Source organism: Calonectris borealis, chromosome 11 (genome assembly GCF_964195595.1).
Source record: "Calonectris borealis chromosome 11, bCalBor7.hap1.2, whole genome shotgun sequence".
NCBI classification, from domain to species: domain Eukaryota; kingdom Metazoa; phylum Chordata; class Aves; order Procellariiformes; family Procellariidae; genus Calonectris; species Calonectris borealis.
In genome coordinates, this window is record NC_134322.1 from 24451271 (window position 1) to 24468584 (window position 17314).

General features: G+C 53.6%; 4 non-coding genes across 4 annotated transcripts; all 4 read left to right on the forward strand.

The window, feature by feature from the left end:
• The first annotated feature begins 2309 nt into the window (after window positions 1-2309).
• TRNAS-AGA (transfer RNA serine (anticodon AGA)) lies at window positions 2310-2391 on the forward strand. Its single transcript has one exon. It is a non-coding gene; the product is annotated as a tRNA-Ser (tRNA).
• Window positions 2392-6796: 4405 nt separating this feature from the next.
• Window positions 6797-6868, forward strand: TRNAG-UCC (transfer RNA glycine (anticodon UCC)). Its single transcript has one exon. It is a non-coding gene; the product is annotated as a tRNA-Gly (tRNA).
• Window positions 6869-7991: 1123 nt separating this feature from the next.
• On the forward strand, window positions 7992-8074 carry TRNAL-CAG (transfer RNA leucine (anticodon CAG)). Its single transcript has one exon. It is a non-coding gene; the product is annotated as a tRNA-Leu (tRNA).
• Window positions 8075-13043: 4969 nt separating this feature from the next.
• Window positions 13044-13115, forward strand: TRNAQ-CUG (transfer RNA glutamine (anticodon CUG)). Its single transcript has one exon. It is a non-coding gene; the product is annotated as a tRNA-Gln (tRNA).
• Window positions 13116-17314: the final 4199 nt, after the last annotated feature.

Sequence of the window (17314 nt, forward strand, 5' to 3'; positions counted from 1 at the left end):
AGAGAGCCATCCTCTTGCCAGTGGTGCCCAGTGGGAGGTCAAGAAGCAATGGACAGAGGTGGAAATACCAGAAACGTCACACACACTAACCCTGTTTTACTGTGAGGGTTGTCAGAGATGGGAACCAGTTTCCAGGGGAGAAGGTGTTTCAGCCAATTGTTCAGATGTGAATGTTAATTCAGACCTTTTGAATCTACTTCTCAGTCTTCTCAAATGTTCTTCAGAAACTTCATATGAAAAACAGTCCTGGCACTTCTCTCTTTCATTGGTGTTGTGGGAATAAAGTCCAGGGGATGGGTATGGAGTGGAAAGGAGGAAAGCGCTGGTTTTCAGCTCTGGACGTAGCCAGTGTGACTGCATGATGGGGTTAGGGTGGGCATTGCAGTAGGAACAGAGCATGCCCAATCACTATCCCCCTCTTGGTAACTCCAACAACTTGTAGCACTGCTATTGACAGAGTGGGAGTCTGTAAATACTGTGCTAACACAAACTTTTCGTACAACCCCCCAGCCCAGAATCAGTTTTGACTGTCAGCACAGCAAAGAACGTTGCTTTTTTCTTTAAGCAACCCTGGAATCAGAGACTCGAGAAGCTTCACCCCCTTGAGGTAGAGAGTCTAGTTATGAGAGGCTCCTTGTGTTTCCTTTGGCCATCAGGCCATAAGCTTCAAGAGAAATGAGGGGGTCTCAGGTCTTAGTTACCAGCAACAGCGTTCCATCCAGTTCCAGTAAACTTCCGGGTGGCTCTGCAATGCTGGAGCCTCCACAGGGTAGGTCAGCGTCTCCAGGGTGACTTCAGCTCAGACAGACAGGCCTTTGAGCCATTACATAAAGAACAGGCCTCCTCCCACCGCACCCCCAAATTGCATACCTGGCCTCAGTGTGTCCCTTGACGACCACCTAGGCACTGCTGATCTTCTTTTGGACCCTGCCACAGCACATGCTTTTCCTGCCAGGTGCAGCTAGCAGCACCAGCAGTTCCTGGACAAAAATGCCTCTCTCCTGGCTCCTGTACCAGCACCGCAGTGAACAGTCAAGCCTGGTGGCCTCCCAGCAGGCAGAAAGCACTGGTCTCAGTTGGTCTCAAGGCTGCGGGGAGGTAAGGGGACTGGCCCGAAAGCCCAGGGGAAACCTGGGCATTGTTTGAACAGAAGAGCCTGGCTGCAGAACGTGTAAGACACCCACCCTGGAGCCAGGTTGATGAGACATTTGTCAGCATTGGCCAGGAATCGAAGCCGGGTCAACTGCTTGGAAGGCTGCTACGCTCATCACTATTCCACCAACGCACCCGTGGGCAGTGCTGCCTCCTGCTCCTCCAGATCAGAGCCTGGCTGCCTCCTGCTGCTCCACTTCACAGACTGACCGGCCTCCTCCTTCGAGCCCCCCGCACACACACTTCCTCAAGCCGCTCCTCATGCTCACCCTCTCGACTGCAAACACCTCCCACCCTTGCTCTGCATGCAGACAGGCACTGCCAGATGCACCACCTCCATAGCAACGACTCAATGCCGTTTTCCAAATATTCCTGCTCCAGAGCCAAAAGGCAATAAGGGCTACTTTCACCTAATAATGGAAATATTTGCTTTTGTGGATCGTTCAATATTCTGCTTTATACTCAGGAATTGGACAATGCTTGCCAGTGCTGGAAAAAAGTTCAGGACATACGTATTCCACCAAAACAAGCGCTCTCCTGTCTCCTTTTAAGTCTTCCATACCTCTCATTTATTCTCCCTTTCACCCTCCACACTTCTCCTCAGCCAGGCTACGCCCTTTCCATAGATCTCTCTCACTCTTACAAGCCATTCCCTCTACACACCAACAACCTGCAGGCAGTCGTGGTCTTTGTTCAAGGGTTGACACCACCCTACGTCCCCAAGAGGCTGGAGGTGCTGCCTGGAGATCACCATCTTCCCTGCAGGAATGTCCCCACCCTAGTGCTCATAGCAGGTTTGGAGTCCCCCGCAGATAAATTTGAGAAGCAAAGCGGGGTCCCACAACTGCCACCATCCCTGGTTGTCTCCACATAGCTGCCTTCCCTTCTTCTCTGGAAGCAGTCAAGACCAGCTGGGGAGTGGAACCACCTGGCCGTGGCAGGGTAACCCAGATGCCCGGCTGAGGACAAGGTGCTGGGAGCTGCAGCCATAGCCCCTGTGGTTATGCCCCTAAAGGCCTCTGGAAGCCTGGTACCTGTCATGCTCAGTGCAGGTCTGAACTGCAGGGCTCCGAGTGAAGCCTGGCCCTGAAACTCCCAGGGAGCCGGGTGTCATTGCACAGGGCATGTGATGAGCAGGGCAGAGAGGGCTGGAGCAGGTAGTTGTGGCCGAGTGGTGAAGGCGATGGACTAGAAATCCATTGGGGTTTCCCCGCGCAGGCTCGAATCCTGCCAACTACGGGGCGCAGTCCTCTTTTGGGCTGCCTGCAATTAACCACCCTGCAGCTGTGGGACTCGGCTCCAAACTGTACCTGGTGCCCAGGGAGACAGTAAAACCCCCTGGCCTACAGCACTTGTCCTTGCCCACCCCGCACCCCCACCCCACAAATTCCTGGGTGAATGGGAAATCCTGCTCCCATTGAGAAGGTAGGTAAGTTGCGGGAAGAGAACGGACCAGTGCTGAGTATGAGCCATGAAAAGAGGTCCGCTGTTGTTGGTTGTTGAGCAGAACTTAAGAGCCTGATCTCACCTGACACCCCGAGCGGCACAGCCATACCAGCTGTCTTCCCTACACCTGAAACTACAGCAGCTCATCTCCAAAGAGAGTCTGCGCAACGTGGCCCTCATTGCTAACGAAGAAGGGAAGACACCTCATGGATCTGAGATCTTGCCAGCACTCCCAAAGTGCCCCTCAGCCAGGCAGACGGGTGCGTGTGGAGCAGCAGGCAGAGCACAGCACAGGGCTCCCCCCACAAGGCAGTGGGTGTCCTGGGGACACAGGTGTTTCTCCCTTCCCATCAGGCAGCTCAATCCCAACTTCCCAGCTGCAAGTGGGGACCTCCAGGACTCTGCAGGTTTGGAAGAAGACAAGGCTGGTGCTACTTTGGGAAACACCAATGTGATCAACTTGACCATCTGGGGGTTTTCTCCATCCTAGGCTGTTTGCTGCCTTGCCCGCTCACAGGTCCAGCCAGGGCCAAGCAGGAATTCCCAATGGGCGCTGTATTGGCTACATGTGGCTAGGTGTTGGTAGTGGAGGGGAGAGGGGTGCTGCAGGGTGGCCTCTGTGAGAAGAGCTAAGGGACTGTCCTGTGCCAGCCACAGCTGGTTCCAGCTGCCTCCACAACACTGAGCCATCTGTGAAGTTTGTGGCATGGAGAGCACCTGTGATGGAGCTCCAGGATGAGTTGCTCCTTCCCTTGCCGGGCCATGACATTTCATAGAATCATAGAATCGTAGAATCATTAAGGTTGGAAAAGACCTCTAAGATCATCGAGTCCAACCGTCAACCCAACACCACTATGCCCACTAAACCATGTCCCTAAGTGCCTCATCTACACGTCTTTTAAATACTTCCAGGGATGGTGACTCTACCACTTCCCTGGGCAGCCTGTTCCAAGGCCTGACCACTCTTTCAGTAAAGAAATTTTTCCTAATTGTCCTGGTTTCGGCTGGGATAGTGTTAAATTTCTTCCTAGTGCTATGTTTTGGATTTAGTATGAGCTGAATGTTGATAACACTGATGTTTTCGGTTGTTGCTAAGTGCCCTCCTAGTCCAAGGACAGCTCCCATGCTTACTGACTGAGCTACGTACACAAGATGGGAGGGAACATAATCAGGACAGCCAGCCCAGCTGGCTAATGGCGTATTCCATACCATGTGACGTCATGCTCAGTATATGAACGGTAGGCGTGATCCAGGAAGTACCGATCGCTACTTGGTTATCGGTCAGCGCGGGTGGTGAGCAATTGCATTGTGCATCATTCATTATGTATATTTTATCATTATCATTATTATTTTCCCTTTTCTGTTCTATTAAACTGTCTTTACGTCAACCCACAAGTTTTTCTCACTCTTACCCTTCCGATTCTCTCCCCGTCTCGCTGGGGTGGGGGGGAGTGAGTGAGCGGCTGCGTGGTATTTGGCTGCCTGCCAGGTTAAACCACGACACTAATGTCCAATCTAAACGTCCCTTGGCGCAACTTGAGGCCATTTCCTCTCGTCCTATCGCTGTTACTTGGGAGAAGAGAATGACCCCCACCTCGCTACAACCTCCTTTCAGGTAGTTGTAGAGTGCGATGAGGTCTCCCCTCAGCCTCCTCTTCTCCAGCCTAAACAGTTCGAGTTCCTTCAGCCGCTCCTCACCAGACTTGTGCTCCAGACCCTTCACCAACTTCGTTGCCCTTCTCTAGACACGCTCCAGCACCTCAATGTCCTTCTTGTAGTGAGAGGCCCAAAACTGAACACAGGATTCGAGGTGCGGCCTCACCAGTGCCCAGTACAGGGGCACGATCACCGCCCTACTCCTGCTGGCCACACTATTTCTGATACAAGCCAGGATGCTGTTGGCCTTCTTGGCCACCTGGGCACACTGCCGGCTCATGTTCAGCTGGCTGTCAACCAGCACTCCCAGGTCCTTTTCCTCTGGGCACTTTCCAGCCCCTCTTCCCCAAGCCTGTAGCGTTGCATGGGGTTGTTGTGAACCTCATACAATTGGCCTCAGCCCATCGATCCAGCCTGTCCAGGTCCCTCTGCACAGCCTTCCTACCCTCCAGCAGATCAACACTTCAATTGCAATGACCCTTCAAAAACAATCGGGAGTGGCCTCTTCCAGAAGTCCTCCTTGTCTGAGTGCTTCCATGAGCTGGCAGCAGGGAGATGGCTTGGGTATCTGCAAGGGAGCTCCCTGCTACCTGAGTACCTGATGGGCCAGAAACCAGAAGATCCCTTGGATATTGACTGTGAGGTCACTTCTGGCTCAGCAGGTGATGGGTCAGCCACAGGAACACTGCTTGCGCTAGGTGCTTGTCTTCATTCCATAGTGGATAGCACTGCATGGTATATCTTTTTATATCTGAACACTTCTTGGTCCAAAGGAAAAGGACAGCCCATCAGAGGGAGAACTGAGACCATGCGGTTTTGACAGTGTCAGAAATGGCCGTCAGGCAATCACAAAGCAATATGAGAACCCATGGGGAATGACGCTGTCAAAAGTTGCCTCTTTGCACATTTAGTGAGTGGGGGCTTCCTTGCCTGATGTGCTTCTGGGTACACGGGTAGTGGTGGCTGGTCCTGACAGCCAATCACAGGTCTGCCTGAGAGTCGGTGGGTATGATGAGGTCAAGAAATGGCTGTCAGCCAATCACAGAGCAGTATGAAAACATCTTAGTTGCGGTGTTTAATAAGAAAATAGCAGCTGAAAGAAAATGGTACTCCCCGTGTCTGTAGGCAAAGGTAGGTCCTGGTTCGATGTACTTCTTCATTCATCAGTGCTGGCATGGGGATTCACCAAAGCAATCATCCACCACCAAAACCAGTAGCAGCACAAGGCAGATTTTAGCCCAGGAACAGGTAATGGGTAGAGCCCTGCAAAGCAAATTACTTACGGGCCTGCAACATGGAATGCAGCAGATGCTCTTATCCAACCAAGTTATATAGAGCAAGAAACCTGAGCTAGAAATGATCCACCTGCCCTATTTGCACATTATACAATAGGAATAATAATCATTATCCTAGCGTTGCCTGCTTTTCACTCACCGATTGCTGAGCTAATACTAGACAAGTGTATTAGATATGGACATATCCAGTGCCTTAGACGAAATCCAGGCTAGTTGTTGTGCCTTTTTAAGTCCACCAAAGCCCACACCATACAACCACACGTTAGCTCGGGACAACGTGAACGTGCCTCCGTCTGGGGCAGGTGGAGACCTGTGTTAGCTCAGTGTTATGCCCAATGGTATTGCCAATGGGCACTGTATTGGCTACACATGGCAAGGTGTTGGTAGTGGAGGGGTTAGGGGGTGCTGCAAAGTGGCCTCTGTGAGAGGAGGTAAGGGTCTGCCCTGTGTCAGACACAGCCAGTTCCAGCTCCACAGTGGACCCACCGCACGACACATCGTCAAAGTTTGTGGTCCCTCTGTGAAAACATATTCCAGAAAGGGCAGAAATTGCCGGGCAGAGAGAGGTGGAAGGAACAAAAAGAGTGGGAAAGAGCAGAGGGAAGATGCACCCTGCTTGGGCAGGTAAAAGGGTCTAGGAGTGAAGGAGTAAAGTTGAGCCTGGGACAGGGGAGAGGAAAGGTGGTGGTTTATGTTTGTCTTTTTGTTTCTCACTACGTGAATCTGTTTTAATTGGCAAAAAATTATTTGTTCCCAAGTCAAGCTTGCTTTGCTCACAACAGTTTTTCCTAAGCCATGTCCTTGTGTTTATCTTGACCCTGGAGCTTTGTCGTCCTATTTTCAATGCACTGTCCCCCACTGAAGGTGCGGAGAGTAGTGAGCAGCCGGGTGGGTGTTTGGCTGTGCTTATACCACCACACAAACGCACCTACACTTGCATACTACATGCACAGCTGGCACACGTATGAACGCAGATGGGGAGCGGCACCATTACCAACACCCAGCAGCTTGAGATTCCCTAGCCAACATCTCACGCACAGAGAAGCACACACACATCCCAGCAGCTTGATGTCATGTGTGTGCAGAGGCTGGAAAGAGGAGGCTGGCCAGTCTGTGAAGTAGAGGAGCAGGAGGCAGGCCAGTTTGTGAGCTGGAAGAGCGGAAGGTAGGTGAGGTTGGGAAGTGCAGGAGCAGGAGCGAGGCCAGGCTCTGGGCTGGAGGAGCAGGAGGCTGCAGTGCATCCAGGAGCGTTGGTGGTATAGTGGTGAGCATAGCTGCCTTCCAAGCAGTTGACCCGGGTTCGATTCCTGGCCAACGCAGACAAGCTTTTCTTCAGCCGGGCTCCACAGTGCCTTGCCTCTCCTGCTCCAAAACAGCCCAGCTTCCCTCAGCAAGTTCAGCTCCCTTAGGGCAGTCGAGCCACTCCCCTTGGCTCCCCCTGCAGCCTTGCCTCATGGCCAGGCCTTGGGGCACCTCCAAACCCAGCAGACACAGGCCTGGTTTTCAGCCAGGCCAGCCTTGGCAAAAGCAGACTGCGGGTGCTGCTTTGGGCCATACAGAGATTCTCAGGGAGTGTTGAAGCACTGGAGCAGGTGCCCAGAGAACTTTGGGATTCTCCATGCCTGCGTATCGCACTCAAGTTTCAATGGGGCTCAGGCACTGAGCAGCCTGCTCTAGCTTTGGGGCTAGCCCTGCTTTGAGCAGGCATTTGGACTAGTGACCTCCTGAGATGCCATCCATGAAGCAACAAGTCCCAGAGAGAGCTGTGCCCTCCTTCCTCTGCACCATGGGCAGTAAGTGAGCCTCTTCCCCACAGCAACTGGAGCTCAGCCGTTGCTCAGCACTTGGCGCATCTCCTGTCCTTTCGCCTTGACTCTCCAGCCCTTTTCCCACACACTGGCTCCTTGAGACTGGCACAGTGCTCGCCCAGGGGTTGGTGTGGCAGAGACCTCCTTGCCCAGCCTTCCCGGCCCCAGGCAGGGAAGAAGGAAGCACCCTTGTTGCCCCAAGGAACCATCCATGAGGCAGCACTGCCGACCAAGTGCTTGGCTTGCATATCCTGGGGCTCTGTAGGGAATGGAGGAAGTCATGGGAAAGGTACACGTGTGCCTGGAGCCCCTTGACCGGATGTTGGCAGGTGCAGAGCCGTAACTTGCTGACGGTTCCTTTGGTTGCTCCCGTGAAGGATTGCCTTGGGCTTTGTGAGACACATTGGAAGTGTGCTGCCCCTGCGCTGGGTACTCCTGTTCCACGTGGCCTGAAGTGCCTGGAGGTGCTGTGGTCACCTGCCAGCAGCCCTCGGTGGGGGTGGGCAAGGGTGCTCCCAGGCGCAGCTCCCCCTGCAGCAGTGCCAGGAGGAGGCTGGCTGAGCTGGGCTGGCTCTGGCAGCTGCAGGGGGAGGAACGGCAGCAGCCGAGGCAGCGCTAGCAGCAGCAGCAGAGGGTCAGGATGGCCGAGCGGTCTAAGGCGCTGCATTCAGGTTGCAGTCTCCCTGGGAGGCGTGGGTTCGAGTCCCACTCCTGACAGGCTCCTCTCTCTTGGTTTCCTGCCCTTTCCCTGCCTTGCTCCTCTAGGCACTCTGGATCAGGCCTTGCTGCATGTCCCAGCCACCACTAGCAGGGGGACTTAGAACAGAAACGTGGGTGGACAGGAGACTCCCTAGGCAATTCCACTTTTCCACTCTCCCCTATAAAACTCACATTCTGCATGCCTCTTGCTCTCAAAGGCGGCTCTTTGCATATTCTTCAAACACTCACCCACAAAATCCTCTCTCCCTGCTTCCACTTTACCCTCCAACGGTGGGCGGAAAGCATTTCAGGGTGTCTGAGAGTGCGTCCTCCTGCTCCAAGCAGGCTCACACCAGCTGACCAGTGCTTTGTCCTTTCAGGTCATAAAATACCTTGAGGACAGACGTTTCACAGCCTCTCTGGACCCCTGTTCCCATGCTTAGGCACCCTCAGGGTGATCATTTTTGTCCGTTCTGCTGGTTTTGGCTGCGGTAGAGTTAATTTTCTTCATGGTAGCTAGTATGGGGCTATGGTTTGGATTTGTATTGGAAACAGTGTTGATAACACAGGGAGGTTTTAGTCACTGCTGAGCAGGGCTTACACAGTCAAGGCCGTTTCTGCTTCTCACCCCACCCCACCAGCGAGTAGGCTGAGGGTGCACAAGAAGGTGGGACGGGACACAGCTGGGACAGCTGACCCCAACTGACCAAAGCGATATTCCACATCATATGATGTCATGCTCAGCATGTAGAGCTGGGGGAAGAAGAAAGAAGGGGGGACATTCGGAGTTATGGCATCTTGTCTTCCCACGTAGCCGTTACGCGTGATGGAGCCCTGCTTTCCTGGAGATGAGATGGCTGAACACCTTCCTGCCGAAGGGAAGTAGTGAATGAATTCCTTGTTTTGCTTTGCTTGCATGCGTGGCTTTTGCTTTACTTATTTAACTGTCTTTATCTCAACCCACGAGTTTTCTCACATTTACTCTTCTGATTGTCTCCCCCATCCCACCAGGGGGGAGTGAGAGGGCAGCCGTGTGGTGCTTAGTTGCCGGCTGGGGTTAAACCACGACATTTGTGTAGTCAGTCACAAAGTGCCTGTTCAATTTCTGACCACCGACTCTCATCCTCTGGCCATGGCAGTAATCTCCTTGTAGGCACGGGGAGGCTCCCATTAGATCCACACTAGGCCTTTTCTTCTGCCGGCTAAGCAAGCCTTGGGTGCTCAGCCTCTCCTCACAAGGCCAGAGCCCCCGGCCCCTGTCTATCCTAGGGATCCTGCGCAGAACTTGCTCCAGTTTATCATCACCTTTCCTTGCTTCCCCAGATAGTCCTTCTTTGCCTTTTTTGGAGACTAGGGCAATATTTCCCTCTCATCAGTCATCAGGGAGCTCCCCTGCCCTCAAGTCAACTCTCAAGTGCTTTCAGTGCAGACACTCAGGCTAACGCCGAGAGACATCCCTCCCCATTGGTCATTGCTGACACGCAGAATACAGTGGAGTAAGTTTAGGCAGAACATCCAGACTGCACAATCACGTATGGGAGAAGCTACTCGCCCCTCCAGGGATGAGGCAAAGCTCAATGGCAAGGATGACCATTGTGGGCTGGAGGGAGGGCCACGAGGGCCTTGCTTATCCTCATCAGGCTCTGCCACAGCCTGTTTTTTCCATCCATGAGCCCAGGCAGATTCGTAACAAGGAAGAGCAGATCAGAGGGTCAGGCAGGTCTCTTTCAAGTGACTTCTCCATGGGATCTCCATTGCCATGTCCCTTGATGACTTAACCAGGCCCTCACGCTTCTTCCAACCAGGGCTCTGGGCTCAGCTTGGGAAGTGGGGAACCTGTTGGAAAAGAGCACATTGAGGAGTAGGAGAAATGCCCGCATCCTTCCCTGAAAGAGACCCACACCCAAATTGACCTGTTTTGCGCAGCAAGGTCACCCCAAAGGCCAGAGGCCTGGATGGCCTGCTTTTGAGGAGAGGCTCAGGGCAGGGAGCCACAAGCTCACGGCTCTTTTTCCTGGGTCAGGGATGGGGTGGCCCATTCCATGCATTTCAAACTACAAAGGGACATCGGATCAGTGTCCCAGAGCACCTGGGAGTCATCGTGATGTGGAAGAGTTGGGAAAAACCCTGAGCTCCAGGCAAACATGAGTCACCCTGCCATGGACTTCAGTGAACATGGTGCCCTGGTCTCCGGCGTGCCAGGGATACCAGAGCTCATAGCCTCACTCCAGCTCTTCCAGGGCTACACCTTGCACCCTGTCACTTCTTTTACCAAAGAAACAGCTGACATTTCCTTTGTATCAACTTGTGAGTGACAAGATCACTTGCTGCATCTTATGACTGTTACCTCTTGCCTTTTTGCAGTGCAGCTCTCAGGAGAGTCTGTCTCCATCCTTTCCATAACCTCCTGTAGCTGCTGAGAGACAGCAGTTCCGTCCCCTTCTCCTCTCCTTGCCTCCGCTCCTCCAGGATCCACAAACCCTATTTATCTCACACGCATGGAAAAACACTCATACCCCAGCAGCTTGAGGTAGGGTGTGTGAAGGGGGCTGGAAGGAGGAAGCAGGCCAACTTGTAAACTGAAGGAACGGGAAGGAGGCAAGACTGGGAAGTGGAGGAGCAGGAGGCAGGCCAGGCTCTGCACTGGAGGAGCTGGAGGCTTCCCAGCCAGTGTTTGTCTTCCCATTTCTTCAGGCTCTGGAGGGAATGGGAGGAAGTCATGGGAAAGGTACACGTGTGCCTGGAGCCCCTTGACCAGATGTTGGCATGTGCAGAGCCGTAACTTGCTGACGGTTCCTTTGGTTGCCCCCGTGAAGGATTGCCTCGGGCTTTGTGAGACACATTGGAAGTGTGCTGCCCCTGTGCTGGGTACTCCTGTTCCACGTGGTCTGAAGTGCCTGGAGGTGCTGTGGTCACCTGCCAGCAGCCCTCGGTGGGAGCAGGGCAAGGGTGCTCCCAGGCGCAGCTCCCCCCGCAGCAGTGCCAGGAGGAGGCTGGCTGAGCTGGGCTGGCTCTGGCAGCTGCAGAGGAGGAATGGCAGCAGCAGTGACACCAGCAGTGGGTCAGGATGGCAAAGCAAAGGCGCTGCACTCAGGTTGCACTCTCCCTCAGAAGCGTGGGTTTGAGTCCCACTCCTGCCAGGCACTTCTCTCTTGGTGGCCTCCTCCATGGCTTCTCTCTCTTGGCCTCCTTCCCTCTCCTCAGTGGAGGCTCCTTGCTCCTCTGGGGGATCTGCTCAGCCTGCTGACCGGGTCTTCTTGCATGTCCCAGCTCCTGTGGACAAAAACAAAACTCACATTCTGCATGCCTCTCACCCTCAGATGCGTCTCTTTGGACATTCTTCAAACGTTCACCCACAAAATCCTCTCTCCCTGCTTCCACTTTAGCCTCCAACAACCCTTCTGGGCAGAAGGCATTTCAGGGAGTCAGAGGGTGCATCCTCCTGCTTCAAGCAGGCTCACACACCAGCTAATCACTGCTTTGCCCTTTTGTGTGATGAAATACCCTGAGGACAGACATTTCACATGGACCCCTGTTCCCATGCCTAGGCACCCTCAGGATGATCATTTTTGTTCGTGTAACCGGTCACAAAGTGCCTGTTAAATTTCTGACCATGGCTCTCATCCTCCAGCCATTGCAGTAACCTCCTTGTAGGCACGGGGAGGCTCCCATTAGATCCACGCTAGGCCTTTTCTTCTGCCGGCTAAGCAAGCCTTGGGTGCTCAGCCTCTCCTCACAAGGCCAGAGCCCCCGGCCCCTGTCTATCCTAGGGATCCTGCGCAGAACTTGCTCCAGTTTATCATCACCTTTCCTTGCTTCCCCAGATAGTCCTTCTTTGCCATTTTTGGAGACTGGGGCAACTTTTCCCTCTCATTAGTCATCAGGGAGCTCCCCTGCCCTCTGCTCCCAAAGCTGGAGACCTCCTGAGATGCGTCCTTCCCTCTTTCGGGCCCAGTGGCCCATTCTCTAGCTGCCAATCCAGGATGCAGCGTTGACCAGCAGGGTTCAACCCAGAAAGTTTCCCTGAACTGGCAGGTCTTCACCAGCAAACATGGACAGCACCAGTGGGAAGAGGGGCCGGTGGGAGTAAAGGCCCACCAGTAAGAGGCCAACAGGGACATCGCAGGCTCTGGGGCATTTCTCTCCAACACTGCTGACAGGAATCCCACCCCAGGTTGCACGAGCACTGGTGCCATTTTTCAGAAGGACCGCAGTCAGGAAGTATGAGCCACAGAAGAGGTCTTCCTGTGCACACAGGAAGAGGAAGAGGGGACGTGCACAAGGTGGTATCAGAGCATGCCGGAGCACGTTGTGATTGAGGGAGACGCTGAAGGAGCTGTGTTTGTTCAGCCTGGAGAAGAGAAGGTGAGGGGGCTTCCGCTATGTGAAGGTGTCTCTCTGGCTTGCCAAGACCTGCCCTCAGCCAGAAAGACCTCGGGAGTGCAGGAGTGTTGAACCTCATGCCCTGCCCTCTCTCTTGGTCACCTCATTCAGCAAGGTCAGGAGCTCGGCTAGGACTGCAACCAAGAGGAAGGATATCTGGTTAAGGGCTGCTTAGTGTGAGCCACAAGGTGAGAAACAGGAGAGGCAGTTACTTACCCAGGCAGATTGACAGGCTGTCCAACATGGGGGTGAAGGGAGGCAGCAGCCGACACTGAAAGTGCTCGCATCGAACCACCGATTGCTGGGCCATGAATGCACTCTGTGAGGTGCAATGTTGAAGAGGTTAAGCTGGAAAGTTCCTAACCAGGTGTAACTATGCAAAAGCAAGGTTACCAGCCTGGGTCTTGTAAGAAAGGGCATGCCCAGGCTTGCGCAAAGAGCTCTGCCAGTCCCCTGAAAGGCCCAGTGAGCAGAGAGTGCCCTGTGGCCCCAGAGGAAGGCTGCACTTGGTGGTGGTGAGGGAGATGGAGAGACTGTCAGGCTCAGCCAGGAGCATAGGGCTCAGCGAGGGTGGCCAGAGGGGAAAGACAGCAGGTGTCTAGGAGGTCCCATGGTGTAATGGTGAGCACTCTGGACTCTGAATCCAGCGATCTGAGTTCAAATCTCAGTGGGACCTTGACCTTTTGGCTCCCTCAGGGCTTTCCTCAGCATGCTTACACCTTAAGAGCCTAGCTGTTGAGTCAATTGTTTAATGCACTCTGATCATCCTTCCTTTCCTGTGCTCCCACCCCTGGGACTGACATCAGCGCCCCTTCTCCTGCCCTGTGCCCACCACACCTCTGCAGCTATCCTGAGCACTGGCCCCTGCCCCCTCTCTGCTCCCTTGTTCTTGATGGCTGCTCCTGGATGAGGGGATCCAGCGGCGGCTCAGCAAATCACACAACAGCTGAGGTGGAGATCATGCAGTCCAAGTCTGGCTCAAAGCAGAGTCAAGTAGAGGAGGCTATTGAGCACCTTGTCTGGTTGGATGTTGGACATCTCCGAAGATGGAGACTTACAACATTCCCTGGGCAACCCTTTCCCATGTGGGACAACAGCAAATCGGGGCAACTGTGTGGGGCATTACTTTCATTTCCACTCCCTCCATTGCTTCTTGCTCTCTCCATTTCTCTGAGGCTTTTCTGTCCCTCTTTTGCCTGCTTGTTTATTTTTGATCCTGTGGTATCACTTCAAGGGAGCTCTACCCACAACTAGCAGTGCTCCATGCTTGGGGTTATAGTTGATGCCATGGGAGAGGGCAGGATCTCCCTCTTCCTTGCAGAGCACGTGGCTAACTGAGGGAGGACGAGAACAAACCACCACGAGTCTCCAGTTATGCTGCACAAAGTCTTTAATGAGAAGGAGGAAATGCAGTGGCACAGGACAGAGACCAAGAAACACGTCTGCAGGATTCAGGGAGGCACAGAGAATGGCCCATTTCCCAACAACAAGCTCCACGCAGGGTGTTTGCCTTTCCAGTTTCCTGCTAGCAATCCCAGCCCACCAAGAATCGTTCGAACTCCAGCACCCACCTCCCATCAGCGGGATGTTCAGCAAAGCAGAAGAGAATGAGCCCTTTCTCGAGGAGCTCAGAGCAAGGCAGAGCCAGAGGAGACACAGCAAGGCCTGCCATGCAGCGAGGAGTAATGGGCACAGGTCCCTGCTGCCAGCTGGGATGAGGTCACCCAACCCGTCTGCAAGCCGTGGCCACGCTCCTGCTGCTGCAGGGTCCCCGTCTTCCTTCCTGCTCCAAAGGGGCTGATCCGCCGGCTTCAGCAGTTCAGACTGCAGTGGGGAGGAGGCAGACACAGCCCTGAGCCCCCCAGGCCAAGGGAGCCCCCAGAAGAGATGGGAACCCCCCCGGCGCTGAGGGAGCTCCCAACAGCAGCTGACAGAGAGGATCCCACGGCTGTGCTCTGAGGGAAAGAGGTGAGGATGGGGCCCGGCAGGGTCACCACCACCGGGGAGGCCTGGATGGCCACCGACGAGTCAGCGCAGCGGACGACACAGGGCTCACTGCAGCTGCTTGCGAGTGGGGTTGGGCCGGAGGCGCCGCAGGGGCGTTGGAGACAGGGTCTGAAGCAAGACATCTCTCGGTGAGGGAGGCAAAGCTGAAACACAGAGCACAGAGGAAACACGGACCCCAACGTCAGCCTGTCTATCGTTTACGCAGATCTCTCTGCTTCCACGGACACTCTTTGCTGCCCTTCATCTCCATTTCTAGCTCCATGTCCAGAAAGGGCCTGCACCTGATCTCGCTAACACGCACTACAGGCGTGACAGCTCACCTCAAGGCTAGATTTGAAGGACTGGGAGCAAAGATGTGCCTAACTGGCTGCTGATTCCACCAGGAGAGATGGCACTGATGTACTTGGCCCTTTGGTTAGAGACCATCTGCCTAAGGCAGAAATTCTGGTGGTCAGACCTCCCTGCAGCTGAGCCCCATTGATCCCCTTCTGCTTGAAAGAACGCCCCTCTTCCCAGCTCTCCCCAGCCACCTCCACCAAAAGGGAAAGGGGTCACAGCCCTTAAACAGTTCTATTGCGGGGCCAAGCGGAGGCAGCCCAAGTATCAACCTGAGTAGCCACCATGAGAGCAGTTCAGCCCACAGGGAGAGATGGAGCGGACTCAGGCTTACCTCGTTCCTGGAGGAAAGGGAGGCAAGAGAGGAGGATGCAGGGCCTGGAGCAGCGCAGGCTTTTATGCTGTGTCCTGAGCCCTGTGGGGCCACAAACATTCCTTGCTCATGAAACATCTGAACACCTCGTAGTTGCTGCTTGCTGAGGCCTTCCTGGTGATTAAGCCTCTGCCTCTTTCATCAGAACTGTTGTGCTCCCACTTCATACCATCTAGAATCACAGAATGAATCACAGAATGAATCATAGAATGGTTTTGGGGTGGAAGGGACCTTAAAGATGATCTACTTCCAACCCCCCTGCCATGGGCAGGGATACTTTCCACTGGCTCAGGTTGCTCAAAGCCCCAACCAACCTGGCTTTGAATACTACCAGGGAGGGGGCATCCACAACTTCTCTCAACGACCTGTTCCAGTGTCTCACCCCCCTCATACGAAAGAATTTCTTCCTCATATCTAATCTAAATCTACCCTCTCTCAGTTTAAAGCCATTACTCCTTGTCTTATCACTACACTCTCCCTCCTCATATTTCCTGAAGGTATCTCGGGAGCCTTCTCTTCTCTAGGCTAAACAATGCCAACTCCCACTGTCCATGTCCCTGACAAAGATGTTAAATAATAATGTCCCTGAGGGACTCCACTCGTCACTGGTCTCCATCCAGACATCGAGCTGTTGACTGCAACTCTTTGAGTGGGACCATCCAGCCAATTCCTTATTCACCGAGTAGTTCACCCGTCAAATCCACGTCTCTTCATTTTAGAGACAAGGATGTTGTGCGGGACAGTATCAAATGCTTTGCACAAGTCCAGGTAGACGACGTCAGTTGCTTTTCCCTTATCCACCAATGTTGTAACCCCATCATAGAAGACCACCAAGTTTGTCAGGCACAATTTCCCTTAGGGAAGCCCTGTTGGCTGTCATCAATCACCTCCCTGTTTTTCATGTGCCTTAGCATAGTTTCCAGGAGGATCCGCTCCATGATCTTGCTGGGCACAGAGGTGAGCCTGCAGTTCCCCATGTCTTCCTTTTTTCACTTTTTAAAAATGGGGGTTATGTTTCCTCTTTTCCAGTCACTGGGAATTTCACCAGTTGCCACGACTTTTCAAATTTGATGGATAGCGGCTTAGTCACTTCAGCTGCCAGTTCCTTCGGGACCCCTGGATGCATCTCGTCAAGTCCCATGGACGTGTGCACATTCAGGTTCCTTAGATGGTCTCGAACCTGACCTTCTCCTATAATGGGCGGTACTTCATTCTCCCAGTCCCTGCCTTTGGATTCTGTAAGTTGGGTGGCATGGCTAGAGCACTTGCCGGTGAAGACCGAGGCAAAAACTTGTTGAGTACCTCTGTCTTCTCCATGTTGGTTGTAGCCAGGTCTCCCATTCTGCTCATCCGGGGAGATGCAGTTTATTTCATGTTCCTATGCTGTCATAGGTACCTGAAGAAACCCTTGTTATTTTTCATGTCCCTAGCCAAGTTCAGCTCCAGCTTTGCCTTGGCTTTCCTGATCCCTCCCTTGTATTCCCAGGCCGTATCCCTATAATCTCCCTAGGATGTGTATCCCTGCCTCCACTGCCTATGCATTTTGGTTTTGTGTTTTAGTTTGGCTAAGAGGTGTTGACTGAGCCAAGCTGGCCCCTGCCTCCCCTGCCTGACTTCTTGCACGTTGGGCTTGAGAGCTCTAGCGCCCTAAAGAAAAATGTCTGTCAATATCGCCCAGCTCTCATTTGCTCCTTCGTCTCTGAGGGCAGTTTCCCAAGGGATCCCACGCAGTAGCGCAGCGCCCTAAACAGCCAAAAGTTTGCCTTTCTGAGGTTTAGGGTCCTGCCTCTACTTTATACCTGTCCTGTACTCCTCAAGATTGAGAATTCCACCAGGGCATGACCGCTGCAGCCCAGGCTACCTCCAATCTTGACCTCTCTGATAAGTTCTTCCGTACTAGTAAACAACAGGTCCAGCAGTGCCTCTCCTCTGGTCGGGCTCTCCATCACCTGTACTAGGAAGTTGTCCTCAACACACTCCAGTAGTTTCCTGGGCTGCTTGCAGTGCATTTGCCGCTTTGCCAGTAGATGTCTGTGTGGTTCAAGTCCCCTATCAGGATCAGGGCCTGGTGAGCATGATGCTTCCTATCATCGAACCGATTCATCGGTGTCCCAGATTCATAAGGCCATAAATCGGAGGTCTCAGGCTAATGTGAAGGA